Source organism: Triplophysa dalaica, chromosome 14 (genome assembly GCF_015846415.1).
Source record: "Triplophysa dalaica isolate WHDGS20190420 chromosome 14, ASM1584641v1, whole genome shotgun sequence".
Classification (NCBI taxonomy): domain Eukaryota; kingdom Metazoa; phylum Chordata; class Actinopteri; order Cypriniformes; family Nemacheilidae; genus Triplophysa; species Triplophysa dalaica.
In genome coordinates, this window is record NC_079555.1 from 10,663,399 (window position 1) to 10,675,567 (window position 12,169).

The 12,169-nt window shown below is 38.1% G+C and overlaps 1 protein-coding gene across 1 annotated transcript in view; it reads left to right on the plus strand.

Moving 5' to 3' along the window:
• Positions 1-1,457: 1,457 nt before the first annotated feature.
• Positions 1,458-12,169, plus strand: part of tspan18b (tetraspanin 18b) — a 34,023-nt gene continuing 23,311 nt past the window's right edge. The window contains exon 1 of the mRNA XM_056765485.1: positions 1,458-1,844. The gene's annotated coding sequence lies outside the window, so the exon portion shown is untranslated. The remainder of the gene's footprint in view (positions 1,845-12,169) is intronic.

Consider the following 12,169-nt stretch of genomic DNA (forward strand, 5'->3'; position numbering starts at 1 on the left):
GTAAACATAAGTTCTCAGTTTCAAGAGAATATTAGTCTGTAGTGCTCTACAAGCAGCAATCATCAACAGTGTGCACATCCATCTCAATCAGATAGACAAAGACAGCTCTCCTGTTAAAGAGCGCGTAGGATGCACATGTTTAAGTGCATTGGTGGGTGTCCTGAAAAGGGTGCACTTTAGGTTGTGCCATAATGTTTATCTTCGTGCAATAGCTCACAAGATGTATAATATTATCTGGATCTATGACAAAATCTATCATTTTACAACGCTGTCTGTCCGACTTTCTTCTGCAGACCACAAAAGATCTTTTGAAGACAGTTGGTACCCAAACATTACCCCCCAAGCGTTGGGCCACATTTCGGCCACAAAACCACTATTTTTTTTCTAAAAAAAAAAAATTGTGTTTCACAGCAGGGTCATACTACAGGTTTGAGATACGATGGGCTAACAGCTTTTTATTTGGGGTTTGAACTTTAATTCAGTGTATCTAAACGTTGTCATTATGTCGCTCTGAAATGTTTTTTATGCATCCGCTACAGGCAGTTTGGGACAGAACAGCATGATGCATACCCATGTGGTCTCTGATGGCCCCTGACAGAATGAGGGTGCCTGGATTGGGTAGAGGCAATGGAGTATAGGGGTGGGATGGGGAGGGGGGACTAGTTTCCTGTCAGTCTTTGTACATGTGTGCATGCCATGCATTGCTTTGTGCTAGTGTGCAGTGCTATAGGGGGTGGTGACAGGTGGAATCTTTCATCTTTGAGTAGTCATTTTCAAAAACACACTCGCGTATAGCTTGAAGTGGGTAGGTTCAAAAGGCCATAATGCGAAAGGCTTCTGATTATTGTTTGCACGTTTTTGCTCATTCTGTAGTGGGAGTGTGTCTCATGTCCTTTACTAAAGAAAGCACAAACGACCCTGATGTACCCGCACCGACTGCCCCCAACACCCATTCAAGACCCCCACCCTACTTCAGCTCAAGTCATGACACCAGGAATAGAGAGATGCCATTTAAAATAACGTGCAGACAACACATGCACTCACACAGCCAGACATTTATACACGTGGATGTCTAAGACATCACCCGTCACATGCCACACAACCGATGTACTTAAACAACAAAAACGGCAACTCTGAGCAATTGTGAAGCAATATGTCACTGTTGAAATGATTGACAGAGTCTGTCTCTCAGGGCAAAACGTGAAAAATTAGCACAGAAAAGCGTGTGTGCAGCAGAAGGTTGAGTTAGTTAATTCAATAACAGGTTGCGGTCTAGATGAGAATTGCGGTAGGATATCATGTGTGCCACAGGGAATGTCAGTGTCACGACCTTTGGGGGCACGTAGACAAAAGGATCGTGATACTTTTCTTATCGGACCCACCATCTGTGGTTGTGTCGAGGGGGGCCGCGGGGACGTGAAAACAATTTGACCACGAAATCTCCGCCCACGAGTTGAAAAGCAGAGCGCTAAATTCGTGTTCTGGGAGGAGTTAGAGACGAATTTCTCAATGTACCGACACACATTTATTATTTGCAAATGTGAATCCATCGATAACGAGAGTGAAAGAAAAACATTTGAGGTGCGAAGTTGCGTCCCTCCCTCCAAACTGAAGTATAGAAAGCCTCTCTGGTTTGCACTGCAAGCAGCGGGCTGAGAGCAAGGACGACGAGGTTAAGGCAGTAGTTTGGGGGTCGTTGGAGTTTATTATCTGATGCTTGGTGTTTTTCTGTGGATTCGGAGCAGTTCTACAGGTCCCCTTTTGCAATCCCGGCAGTTTCACAACCACATCGTTTCGTGAAGCTCGGGACGACGAAGAAGACGCCCGTTGTTTTGGATTTCGAGGTGAGATTTGTCGGTTTGATAACCTGTTAATGTTTACATGAATGCGGAGTTGTGACGGATTGGCAGTGCGCTGTGTTTATCAAATTGTTTAGTTTAAGTCAAGTAGACAAACAACGTGGTTCGTTTTTTACTGAAACGGTCCCGTATATGGTTATGTTTCAGGAGGAGAGCGAATGTAACAGATTAACACTTAGGTGTGTTTATTATTTTGACAGACACTGATCATGACTCTGGTTTATCATAGACTTTCTTCTCAGTCCGGCGATTAAAACAATCCATTGGTTTTATTATTGAGTTTAACTATGGTTTTTGTAGTCAACCCACAGTAACCACAATGTAGGATTAACCCGTAACCGTAGTTACCCGTGAAATGTGTAGTAAAACTGTAGTGATACAAATGGCAATCACGCTGAGAACGTGTTGACGTTAACTTCAGTTAACGTTACGCGCTGCGTGTCTTTTATAAAGGTGTAACTGTAACTGTTTCGAGCGAGATAAAATATATATAAAAAAGAAATGATTTATAACGAAGTAAAAAAAACACTATAAAACGTTTGCTTAGATTTGTACCCTGTGCTTTCTCGCACAGCAGCACAAACAAAGATTTCCCACAAATCCCTTCTGCGTTCTCTTCCTATATCTCGGAGGTTATATATGAACTGGTGACGGCGGCTGTCTTTTCAATGTAATTAGTTAAGTAATGCTCGGGGAAAGTCTGGGAGGATCAGGAGGATTCAAGCTGGCGCTTTTCCCACGGGTTCTGACAACAATCAGCGTGTGTTGTCCAGTATGTCCCGTCAAAACTCTAGTTATATCTCCCCAGACACGCGGGGTCAGCAGATGGAAATCTCCCCTGCCGTGGGGTTTCAGTTCAGTGCCAGTCTAAATCAATCACGCATCGCGTGTCTGTCTGTCTTTCTAACTATTCGTTGATCACATCTCCCTGATATTTACAGTGTCTGTCTGTCTATATATCTCAGATATAATCATTCAATAGAGGGATATTTTCCATACTCTACAACAATGCACCATTACATCCATTATAGGGATTTTCCTGAGGACTAAAATCATGTATGAATATTATCTTTGGATGTATTCCAAGAACAACAGAAACAGGACTGGGTGGCTAATGTATCCTGGACAATGCAGAATATAATGCGTCTAATCTTTAAATGCACTTGTGAGGTGAAGACTGTTTGTCCAGACACCCAAAATAATCAAATAGTCATTTTTAAGATAAGACCACACCGTCTATAAAGGGATTGGTCAATCAAAACAGAAATGTCAGTTGCTAACATTCTTCCCAAATCTTTCTTTGTGTTCAACCAAACAAAGAGATTTATACAGGTTTGGAATAACTGGAGCGTTAGTAATTCATGACGGAATTTTCCTTTTTTGGGGAACTATCCCTTTAAATGGTGACATACGGCAACGGATTTGATGTGTATTGAAATCAGGTGTCATGTTTTTGAAGCCCCTCTGTATAGTCACTCTTAAAATGAGCAATTCATAGCTCATTAAATCTCAAAATTAAAACACAGGTCTCAAATCTTTATTTGCAAATGTCGAACGTTATTAAATTGATTATGCTGTATGCGGTTTGGATGAAACGGACCCTATCCTGGACTCTGCTTTTGTAGCCTGACATAAAGGTTTGCTGCACTTGTTCCACAAAGCAGACTCGGACCAGTTTTCAATTAGTCAGGCACTTGTGCGTGAAGATATTGGCTCTGAGGGATCCATTAATGCTGGTCTCTAGTGGCTTTAGAGTTTAGCTAAATGCTGATGTCAGAACCACTTCACTCACACAACACAAAAACGAGAAACCCAGAGCTTTAACCTTTATATTCCTCAGAGCTATTGAAAGACTTTACAAATGCCATTTTATTGTGGGCATGTGGATATCGGAGGATTTCGAAACAACATGTGTCCCATGGAAAAGTGACCGAGATTAATTTGGGATTCCGGGCATATTTGGGAAAAAATGACAACAAAGCATTGTGAATTTGTCTTAATATACCATAATCTTTTGTGTATTGATAAATTGTTGTATCACTGTTGCTTTGATACCTGTTATGACTGATGACTAATCATTTGTTAGTGTATTAATGGTCATTTTTGTATCCAACTTTATTATTCAGACCAAAATAAAATCCTTTATATGGAACATACTTTGAAAGTGGTCCACTTTGCACTTATTCTCTGAGACTAATGCGCATTTAGTAGGTGGTAGCGGAAGTCTGTCTGGTTCTGCTTGAGCGACACAGAATTGTTCTTTCACCAAAGCATCAAGCTACTGGAAATTAATCTATGCCGCTTTGTGGTGGGAAGTCCTTGTTGAGAGCAAGAGGCCTATCTCCAGGCTGTAATATTAATATCAGTTGACACGCTGGTAAATGAGCTTGTGGTCAGGGCTGGTTTGATCTTCACCGCACTTCCCACATATCTAATTTGTGCAGGTGATTCATTCCACCATGAGCTCTCAGCCGTGAGCCCCCAGTGAGATGCTCTTATTGACAGTAGAGCGAAATCCCTGGGAGAAAAGGAGGTCAAGTCATCACTTTCTTCCAAGTTTCAGGCATCAGAGCTACATGAGCTGGCAGTGTGTAGCGTGCAGAGGATGTGCAGTGAGATAGAGCATCTATTGCCTTGAAAAGAAAATTGCTTTTCCCCCGTTTGCTGGAGGACTCTCATCTAATGTGTGTGACATGTGCTTCACACAGTAATGAGTTAGGGACCCTGTTGCCTCCAAGATATACAAAATTTGCTAAGAAGTCGCGTAGATTAAATACCTTGAAGAACGTGTATGGTTTGTTCATGGGTTCTTCAAAAATGTAAAGGCATGTTAAATGGACAGTTCACTTATGAAAATTCGCTTCTCATTTATTCACTCTCATGTTAATTTATTCCACACCTATGTGAACTTTTGCTGTGGGAACACAAAGTGAAACATTTTGAAGAATGTACTGGTTGTTTTTCTGTGCAATTAAATGAATGAGGTTGGTAGAGCTCCACCGTTACAAAAGACACAATAACCCCATAAAAACAGTAAATATATATACATATATATATATATAGTTATATATATTACAATGTAAATGTATACATTTTCATTTTTGGTTGAACTTTAACATTTCCTTTTGGTTAAAACCTCTAATTGTAACACATATATCCTTTCCTTAAGTCTGCACAAACAAAACAAAAGCTTAAGGGCACATGGGTTTGAGAAACTTAAGAGGACGAGGGCTCCAAAGGATATTCAGGACATGAATGTCCAGTTGCCCGGGTATATAACAGGACCTCTTTATCAATAGGAAACAGATTGCTTGTTTGTGTTCGGCCCAAAGACTCCTCATGCTTATCTATTATTCAGGCAATTTCCTATAATAGTGCGCCTTGAATGTAATGAGGTGAAAGTATGCGTATAACAAGCTGGATCATTCTGATAACTGGGAGTCTCACAGTTATCTACAATGCTTCTTATACTGAGAAAAACAGATTTTAGATGTTTAAAGTCCATCTTGATTTGTTCATGCTATATCGTTTGAAATGCAGGTTTCATATTTGTTATAGACAGAATAGATAATATGTATCAGAAATCGCTCACTTGTTCACTCATTCAAGTGAAGAACTTTGGACACAAAAACATAATATATCCTGCGTCTTACAGTACTATTGCGTACATTCGTCATAACGCTTATATTACACCTAGTTAAAAATAAATTTGACATTATTTGTCATGTTTATTGTATTAGTTTTTAATAAAGAGAACAAAACAAATGTTTGCCTCGTTTATTTACTATTAGATGTGAATAAAAACCCAAGATGTAAATTAAACCCAAAGGTTCAAGTACTTTTTCCACCCTGCACTATGAATGTTTACATGTTGTGTTCAATAAAAACATGAAAACGTATAATGTTTGTGCGGTATTAGTTTAAGCAAACTGTGTTTCTCTATTGTTGTGACTTAGATGAAGATCAGAACACATTTTATGACCAATTTATGAAGAAATCCAAGTAAGCCCAAAGGGTTCACATACTTTTTCTTTCAACTGTATAACGTTTATTAAAATTACTTAATATTTTTAAAATAAAACACTGATAAATATAAAAAAATCATTTAATCTGTTTATTCTCAAAAGGAAGAAAATAACTGTCAACAACAACAAACACAAATACATAAACGTACATTCGTGGCGTTAAAGGAACACTTTACTTTTTTGGGAAAAAGGCTCATTCACCGACTCCCCCAGAGTTAATAAGTTGAGTTTTACTGTTTTGGAATCCATTCAGACCATCTCCGGGTCTGGCAATAGCACTTTTAGCATAGATTTGGAATAGATCACTGAATCCAATTACACCAGTAGCATTGTGTTCAAAAATGACCAAAGAGTTTCGATATTATATAAGAGTTTCCTATTTTAAATTTGACTCTTCTGTAATCTTCAGTGCTTCTCTATTGTGTGCTAAAACTGGCGGAAGTGGAAAGTTGCAATTTTCACGGCCGGTATGATTAGGAACTATACTACCGTTACGGCGTAATAATCAAGCAACTTTGCTGCCGTAACATGGCCGCAGCAGGCGCAGCGATATCATGCAGCGCATTTCCACGGCCATGTTACAGCAGCAAACTTGCTTGATTATTATGCCGGAATGGGAGTATAGTTCCTAATCATATCATATAGACAATCGCAACTTTTAATTTTCATGTGATGCTAATTGTCTAATTGGAATCAATGATCAATGCTAAGCTATGGTGCTATCGTCAGACCCAGAGATGGGCTGAATAGATTCCAAAACGGTAAAACTTAATTTATTAACTCTGGGGGAGAATGAGGATATTTCCCAAAAAGTGGAGTGTTCCTTTAACGGTCACTCTCCTCCAGGTAATTCGAATCAGACGGTTGATTCGTGTTGTATCATGGGAAATAATGAGTGTACGAGTGAACATTGGATGTACACTTAAAATCAGAATGCATTTGTTGGTAAAAAGTAGTGAACGAATGTAGGGAATGATTTGTTCTCTCACAATTCGGACAACACTACAAAATGGAGGACACCTTATATAGTGCACTATATAGGAGATAGGGGGAGAAGTCAGACACAGCACATGTGTCTATGTTGATGCCGTTCTTTGTTAAGTTCCCTAAAAATATTTGCTTTAACTAAACAAAAGTTCAACATCTAAAACATCTCAATCTTTGTATATTGCTGCAGTAGCTGCTCATTAGTAAAGGGGGCTTTATACTTACAGTACATCAGAAGAGTTCTATAGTTACTGGCTTAAGGGGTAGAAGTTAATGATGGGTTTGAAATTTGGCTGGAGGTGCACTGCACAAAACTGATTTGTTTATCAAATCCAATCTGCACTGTCATTTCATCTGTAATGAAAATGGATCCATTTGTTGAGACTGTGGACTCAAAATCTTCTGTCTCTCTACATTGGTTGCTATAGAAATGACTGGAGCATCAGCAGCACAACGGCAAAAGCCATATGAGAGTTATTTATTATAAGAAAAAGCAAACAATTATTATTATTGTTCTGGTTCAGGTCACAAAACAACAGATTTGCAATTTTTTTCTAAAGCCAATGATGTTCATATAATTATGCAAAAGCTTTTCGGTCTTTTTAATCCATTGTGTGAGTTTGAAAGACAGGGTCACTGTAAATGCGTGAATGTAATTTAGTAACATCACAACATTTTCATAATATAGACACAAATAATTGTGCTCTGTGATCTTGAGGCATTGAGTAAAAAAGCACCATTGATTTGAATATTCTTCATTTTTATGTCCCAAACACATCTCTCTGTATAGGCTCACATTAGTTCACAGTAATGATGTGTTTTTTCTTTCTTCTTTTGGCACACTCTGTCTTTGTTCCCACAGCACACACATCTCATGGTGTTTCTCAGATCTGATCATTTTAGACCGATTGCCCACACTGTCATTTTGTAAGTGATGAAATCTGATGTGTTTGTTTGTTCATACAGTGTAGACATCTACATCTGTTGCCATAGTAATGGCTTGAGCCATATCTCCACAGTGAGAGAGTTTCATCTAAAACAATGTGGAAAGATAATAGGATCATGTAAATCCAAATATTTATTTTTTTATGGAGAAAACATTTAAGATGTTTAATTTCTATCTGGAGCATCGGAATCGCAAGACTGAATAAAAGGACAGTTTCCCTTCCCTAACCCAACACTAAACACAACCCCCCCCCCCCCCCCGGTCGTAAGGCTTTCACCTTTTTCCCCTCTTCTGAAACTACTGGTCTGCTTATTGGAAATTCTCCCGGAAAAGCATGCACGTCACACGTCATCCAGCGAACGAAATTTAATCAAACTAAATACTCTTTGAAGATACGAAGAATGAAATACTACTGAATACACACTCAAGATTAATATGAGATTGGCAGAGACTACGCGTGTTACCTCCACTTTAATGTAGGCTGTATTGCACCTAGTTTTGAACAAGGAAAAAAATTCCCCTCCGACCATTCAGACTCAGACCCCTATTTCAAATAATTGAATAAAATCAGATTTTAAACCACATTTTTTAATGTGGTTTGGATCAGGTTTGTGGAAGTCAGATTGATGCTGTCCAGACTACAAACAATTAAATGAATTTGAGAGTTTTGCCTGTTCCTCGTGAATGCATATTAGCTTTGCTTCTACTCTTTTACTTTTTTCTTTATTATTCCAGTAGAATTTTATACTCTGGATTCTTTCCCCATCTCTGTTTTCCTCCTTTCTTTCTCTTAGGTTTTTGGTTACATATTTGCGGTGCACACTTCAAACTCAAAAGCCATTGCTCCACTCCACAGATACTCATTCCTTTGGGGAAAGCATTTGGTAGATTTCTCTTTTTTCTGTGTCCATTGGTGTCAGATGTTCACTGTTTTACTTCTTTAGTGCTCTTGATGTTTAGCCGTCTCTTTAAAATACCACCCACGCTGTAGCAGCTGTACCTATGCCTGCTATTATGCCAAAAATAGGATATGAAGTAAAGATCATATTCCATAAAGATATTTCGTCAATTACCGTAAAGACATCAGAACTCATTTTACTCAAGTATTTTTTGGAGTGGATGCAGCGAAATTGCTAAGAAAAATGGCCTGAATCACACCTACAAACTTCCGTAGCTGGTGCCAGTACTTTGGGAATTACCCTCTTAAGTTTGGTATCTATGTAAAGCTTTGAATTTCAGCATTCGGGTTGCATCTACTCTCCACAACGTCATGCTGTCTGACACACACAATGAATTATGAGATTTATGCAGAAACCACAAACATATTTAACAAAATGATATCATTTTTTATGATATATAAAATGATATATCATTTTAGCCACCTTAACATAATATTTGCAATATATAGTAAATATATTCCAATTCAGGTGGATACAAAGCTGATTTAAAATATTTTAACCTTTAGAAGCAAGACTGTAAGGGACAATAAGCTCTGACAAATCTGCAATAAAACTGACCAAATCATTGGTATGTCAAGTCACAGATTTGCTTCTTTGAGGAGAAACAATAGAGAACATTTCCCCAGGCACCTCATAATACAAGTGACAACGTCCTCCTACAGTTATGTCAGCCACATCAGATGTCACCACAGGCCTGGAGTGTAACAGGAGATTAGGTTGACATGTTCTGTGGCTACTTTTATTTTTACTTCTCATGGTTTTTTAATGTACCTCTATAAATTTTTCAGCCAGACTTTTTTTAACCATGATGTGGCTTTCAGCAGATTTGGAAGGTCAGTAAAGTTGAAGTCATCTCACGGCTGTTGTGTTGGACAGACCCAATCAAATAGTAAGGCAGTGACCGACAATCTGTGTTCTTAGTTCAATAGAACTTTCCTCTTTAATCATAAAATGAGGTGATCAAAGGAAGGTGGTCCATTGTCGCTTTGTGTGGTCATTAATGAGAAAACTACACGTTTCTTCATTCAGGCTGCTGAGGAAGTATTTAGGGCAGTGATATCATTCCCTACTGATTAGGTTGAAGAATGGAAGAAATAGACCATGAAGCCTAATCTCCTCCTTTCCTAATCTTTGGCTCGCATTTTGAAACAGCCAGAGGAAAACCTTCACACACTTTGTAAGTGGCATTTGCATGTCACTGATTATTTGAGCCTAAACCAAATTACTTGCTTTTTGATGATGGAGAGAAAAATATAGTTTGTGAATTTTTTTCACAGATGCGTATTTCAATTCACTACAGCGCTGTGATTGACACCTTAAGTCCTCACGCAGGTCAAAGACGAAGAGCATCAGGATATAATAAAACTGGGCTTATGTCCCAATATTTGGTCGCAGGTTCTTCTGCCAGCTAGTGGCCAGTTAACGCAGACTTAATTACAACCACCTGCTTGAGATGCTAAGTCTCAAAACATTAAACCCAGCAGCCGGGGCTTGCCTCCAGCTGTTTGCTCTTTCTGGATAATCTTATGATTGGCAAGTTGTAATGTTTTTCTTGGGTCTTGTGAGACCCTGGCATCTGAGTTTGTGTAAATCAACCGAAAAAGTATATTTCAGCGCTGGGCCGTTGAAGCTTCTATAGACTTTCCCTGCCAACACCTCACTTATGACAGAATAGAATATGCGCCTTCCGCTAAGTTTTAGCCTCCAGTGTGGAGTCAAATGAAACCCAATTAACATAAACAATAGGAAGGCATCTCAATAGCTCTATTGTTTATCTAATATCTGAAATTAGCAGATTTGTAATTAACATTGAGACAATTAAATGATTTTCTTTCTGCATGTTAAATGCTTCATGTGCCCTATTATCCACATTATCAATCGTAAAGCACTGTCAAATTGTTAAATAGTGCACTTGTTAAATAGTGAATATTTTTTCATTTTTAAAATATCTGAAACATTTTTACCTCTGAACACATGAAACTCAGAGCAGATGGTTCAGGTCCACCCTGCTTTCTCCCAACAACATTTTTTTTTCTTGTTTTTTAACACTTGCTTTCATCTACAGCCTTTTCTGAGCAAGCCCACTGGTGCCTCAAGGATAACCTTTTCGTCTCTTGTATGATCAAACACAACAAGAATAAAACTGTTCTGGTTTGATTTAGTGGGTGATAGACATTTTGGCGCTCTTTTCAACCTATTACTGAGCACATCTACAAAATGGATCACTCATATCTTGTTATTCACAAAATTTTTGGTCATTGCTTAAAGTTAAATGTTAAAGCTTGAAACTGATTGAACGATAAGAATCCTTTTGTAGTTTTTATCCGACAAGGATCTGAATACTGTGATTGGCTCTTTAAAAAGATTCTGTCTATATAATACCAGATTAGTTCGATATGTGATCTAATCTAACTATCTAGCTTTGTGATTTACTGCTTTCTTTATTAAATTATTCTACATATTACAAAACATTCTGTGAAAGTATCATCTTGATATCTTTAGTATTGATTAAGACCATGTCACACAAATGTCAAAATCAAGGCCGACTTTCTGTATTTTTATGCAATAAGTGTCAATAAAATCTTCAATTTTAGTATAATAATTTATCATTATCAGCAACAAACACTTATTTTTGTCAGTATATGGATGTGAGAAATGGTCCAAATCTAAATTACTTTTACTACATGAAAAATGGTCATCCACAGCAGAAAGTGGACTGACATGAGTGTGAGTAAATGAAGACCTTTTTTATTTCATGGTGTACTGTTCCTTTAAGGTTTTGTCTTTGGACAATAATTCCACTGCTTACTGTTAATCTTGGACTGAATCGCAGATGTGATCATCCTCTATATCACCGCTATTCTGTACAACATCATGGTAGCAAATTGTCAAACAAATTGTATAAATTTGAAATGGTCTTGAGGTTTTTCCACCTGGCAGATTCATGAGATATTTCAGGGAGCGGAATGAAGTCCAAAAGACATTCAGGCCTGAGTCAGCATGAGTCACAAAATCTGTGTGGCCCAGTTTACTCTTGTTTTGGAGGGCAGAAACAAATTTTTGAGATGTGGCTAGAGGATTTCAAAGGAAATTGAAGACATATCAAACAAGCATCAGGATTGAAGATCGGTTTTACACTGTGCTCGTTTTAACCTTCCCCTGTATTCTTTTAAGCCAACAATGAACTACATTACTGCAGCCAGAAACCTATTATAAGCAAACCACCATCAAAGCTTACCATGCATTTGCATATAAAACAGGCATAAATAGATATAATTGACTAAGGAATCCTTCCCATTGGTTCAATATTTCAACTATAAATGATAATAAAAAAAACATCCGCAAATACTGCTTTTTGACCTATTAACACCAATCTCTTCTGAATTTGTGGAA